General features: G+C 31.9%; 1 non-coding gene across 1 annotated transcript; it reads left to right on the forward strand.

Moving 5' to 3' along the window:
* Positions 1–2,574: 2,574 nt before the first annotated feature.
* Positions 2,575–2,683, forward strand: LOC130955543 (small nucleolar RNA R71). Its single transcript, XR_009076784.1, has one exon. It is a non-coding gene; the product is annotated as a small nucleolar RNA R71 (small nucleolar RNA).
* Positions 2,684–4,443: the final 1,760 nt, after the last annotated feature.

Here is a 4,443-nt window from a genome sequence, read left to right on the forward strand (position 1 = left end):
CATACTGTGTCGCTCTATTTTCGTGCCATCTTTCTTGATTGATTTGCTTTTGCTGCTGTTTGTTACGGGCTAGAAGTGGTAGCGATGCTGCTGTTGTTGTCGAGATGACATCCAAGACGTAGTCATTGGTGCTGTTGAATTGAAGTTGCTGCCACCGGCTCGGTCCAAACTCTGTGTTCTGTCGTTCCATTCTATTCCAACCTTTCTCAGCTTTTAATTCGGCTTTTCGGGTTTGGTTTCTTCGGTCCCTTAGGACCAAGTTGTGAGTAGGCTTTACATTTATAATTATTTGGCTTTACATCTATAATTATTTTGATATATGTTGCGTGAATTTATAACTATATTTATAAGTTATTAAAAAAGGATTTGAATCTGATTTTAATAGTGGATTTATTAGAACTAAATATTATTTTTGTGAAATTCGAATTTTTAATCTGCACATGAGACTATATACATGTTTGATGAAGTTTTGTATTATTTTAGAATATTCGATTTTATTGAATATGTGCTTTTGGAACATTAAAGTATTGTAAATACTCACTTATATACTATGAATTTGTAAAGTATATTTATCATTTCATATGATTGAAAATGATTTTTGATAAAAAAGTATTATTTGATTTGATTTGATACCGTATATATTTGAAAGATCAAAGATTGGTTGTATTTAAAATTATATATTTTGAATTGGTTTGGGAGGCTTGTATTAGAAAACCGTAGTTAACGGTGGTTATGACGTTAACCTAGATGCATTTGGCTCAGACCTCAACTAGCAGGGGCGTTGCTAGCCTAACGTGTAGGCCACACGTTGGATCTGTTATTCCGTATGAACACACTAGAGGAAAGGGCTACCCTTAGAGGTGGAGCCGCCCAAGTGTGGACTATTTGATTTGATTTCTGTATGAAAGCTCCCTTATTGATTCACTTATTCATATAAATTATTATTTTCTAACTAAAATTATTTTCATAATAATGTTTAGATGGTCTCATGTGAATTATAGATGTACTGTCTAGTCACTGAGTCGCAAAACTCACTCTTTTTTTTAAAAATATTTTTCAGGAATAAGTATTTGATTATGTGAACCTTTTTATTCAAGAGTAATGATCTGCAATGGGCTCTGTTCCTTGTTGAGTTCTTAGACGTCATCTGCTCCATATGTCACAGGCAGGATCCATCTATATTATTTATTTTATTTTTGTTCATTTATGTAATTATTCATTGTAGAAAGTGTAAATTTATCAAAAATTATTTGTAACATTTTTTATTTATCATATATTCGAATCTGTTAGGCTTGCTAGGGAACTCTTTTTCCTGAGCGCCAGTCGTGGCTCATTTTGGGTTGTGACACATATAGTTAGGGAAGCAGCTCAATTGAACTGTTTAGGCTAAGATTTTGTTTCTTTTAGGCCCCCTAACCATTGATGCTCAAAGCCTTGGATCCTTGCTCTTGCCTTTTGGTTTAAAGAGCTATTGGCTTTTTGCTCTTGCCTTTTGGTTTAAAGAGCTATTGGCTTTTTCTTTTCCTTTCTCTGCTTTTTTTTCCGCATATACATTTTTTTTGCTTTTGCTGTTTTTTCTTGCTTTAAGAATTAGTTTTTTGGATTTTTCAGATCACCAATAATACTTCACTTTTATCATCATTCTTTCAAGATCCAACATTCTGAACTCCAACATCAAATATGCACTGTTTATTCATGCATTCAGAAAGCAAAAGCAATGCCACCACATCAAATAATTGAACTATTCTTAATATATAACTCAAAATTCATGCATCTTACTTTTTTTTCAATTAAAATTTTCTTTTAAGTAAGGTGAGAGATGCATGGAATATTTCATAGCTTTAAGACATAAAGATGATCATGCACTAAAAACAGACAATGAAACAAAATAAATGGAAAACAGAAAAATAACATAGGCAACAGAGGTTTAAGGGAACGAATCCACCTTAGTGATGGCGGCTACTACTCCTTTTGGAGGATCCAATGGAGTGATTGATTTCTTCTATGTCATTCCCCTGCCTTTATTACTCTTCTTTCATAGCTCTTTGATCTTCTCTCATGGCCCTTTGGTCTTCTCTTATTTCATAGAGGATGGTAGAGTGCTCTTGATGTCCCATCCTTAGTTAGTCCATGTTGGAGCTTAATTCTTTTAGAGAAGTGTGCAATTGGTCCTAGTAGTCTTAGGTCCATATAATTTACCTCTTTCATAGTGGGTTGATCTGGATCAAAAGCATCTCCATCATAGGAGGTGTCTTGAGTGCTGCCAGCTGCAACTTGCATTTTAGTCAAATGCTGAGAGATCATATTGATCTGTTGGGTCAAGATCTTGTTCTGAGCCAATATGGCATTCAGAGTGTTAACTTCCAAGACTCCTTTCTTCTGAGCTACCCCATTGTTCGCAGGGTTTCTCTCAGAAGTATACATGAATTGGTTGTTTGTAACAATTTCAATGAGTTCCTGTGCGTCTTCAGGCATTTTCTTCAAGTGGAGTGATCCACCTGTAGAATGGTCCAAAGACATCTTGGACATCTCAGATAGACCATCATAGAAAATTCCTAGGATAGTCCATTCTGTGAGCATGTCAGGAGGGCATCTCTTGATCAATTTCTTGTATCTTTCCCAAGCTTCATAGAGGGATTCACCCTCTTTTTGTCTGAAAGTTTGAACTTTTCACCCTTAGCTTGCTCATCTTTTGAAGTGGAAAGAACTTGGCCAAGAAAGCATTGACCAACTTTTTCCAAGAGTCTATGCTTTCTTTAGGTTGAGAATCCAACCATATCCTAGCTCTGTCTCTAACAACAAAAGGGAAAAGCATAAGCTTGTAGACCTCAGGATCCACTCCGTTGGTTTTAATAGTATCACAGATTTGTGAGATTTCAGATAAGAATTAATGTGGATCTTCTAGTGAAAGTCTATGAAATTTGCAATTCTGTTGCATTAGAGAGACTAACTGAGGATTAATCTCAAAGTTATTTGCTCTAATGGTAGGTATGGAGATACTTCTTCCATAGAAGTTAGAAGTGAGTACAGTAAAGTCACCAAGAACCTTCCTTGCATCTCCTCCATTATTTTGTTCGGCTGCCATGTTTGTATTTTCAGCTTCTTGTTCGAAAAGTTCTGTGAGATCTCTTCTGGAGTGTTGTGCTTTAACTTGTTGCAAACGCTTCCTTAGGGTCCTCTCAAGTTCAGGATCAAGATCAACGAGAGGTTCTTTATCTCTGTTCCTGCTCATTAACAAGAAAAGAAAACAAGAAAGAAAGAGAATGGAAGTTTCTATGTCAAAAAATAGAGAACTCCCTGTGAGATGTGAAGAAGAAAGAAGAATGAGAGTAGAGGAATGAGAAAAAGAATTCGAATAAAGGGGGTAAAGATTTCGAAAATTAAGAAGTAAAAAGAGAAACAATAATTAAAATATTTTTGTTTTTTGTTTTTTATTTATTTAATTTCAAAAACAAGAAGAAAATTAAAATCTAATTAACTAAAAAGATTTGAAAAAATGAAAGATGATTTTCGAAAAAGAAGAGAGAGAAAGAAGTAGGAAATTTTCAAAAATAGGAGAGAGAGGAATTAGTTAGGAAGTTTTGAAAAAGATAGAAAGAGAAAACAAGTAACTAATTAAGAAAAATTTGAAAATAATATAAGATAGGAGATTTGAAAAAGATTTGATTTTAAAAGTTTTGAAATTTGATTTTTGAAAAAGATTTAAATTTTGAATTTTGAAGTTTGAAATTTGAAATTTGAAATTTGAAATTTTGAAATTGAGTTTTTAAAATTTGAATTTGAAATAAGATAAGATTGAGATTTGAAAATAAGTTAAAAAATATAAGATACGGTGAAGATTTGAATTTAAAATTTAAAATTAAGATAATGATTTGAAATTTAAAGAAAGATAAACCAAAGATAAGATAAAGATTTGAAAAAAATTTGAATTTTAAAATTTAAAAGAAAGATAAGATAAGAAGGAATCAAATTAAAAGAAAAAATTTGAAAAAATTTAAAAATATAAGATTTGAAATTTGACTATACTAACAAGAAAATACTAAACTTTAAAATTTTTAAATCAAATTTTCGAAAATTTGAATGAAGATAGAAAAGATATTTTTTATTTTTTCAAATTAATGAAGAAAGGGAAAAACAACCAAAAGACACCAAATTTAAGATTTTTAAATCAAAGACACCAATTTTTCGAAAATTAAAAAGAAAACACCAAAAGACACCAAACTTAAAATTTTTAAGATCAAAACAAGAAAAGAAACAAGAACAAGTTGAATACCAAGAAAGAACACTACGACTAATTCGAAAATTCAAAGAAAACAAAGCACACACAAAAGACACCAAACTTAAGGACTGACATTAAACTCAAATAAAAGACACACTTTTTTTTTGAAAATTTTTGGAAATGGACACCAAGAAAGTTCAAAACTTTAACAAGAACAAGAATAA

This window comes from Arachis stenosperma, chromosome 1, assembly GCF_014773155.1.
Source record: "Arachis stenosperma cultivar V10309 chromosome 1, arast.V10309.gnm1.PFL2, whole genome shotgun sequence".
NCBI classification, from domain to species: Eukaryota; Viridiplantae; Streptophyta; class Magnoliopsida; order Fabales; family Fabaceae; genus Arachis; species Arachis stenosperma.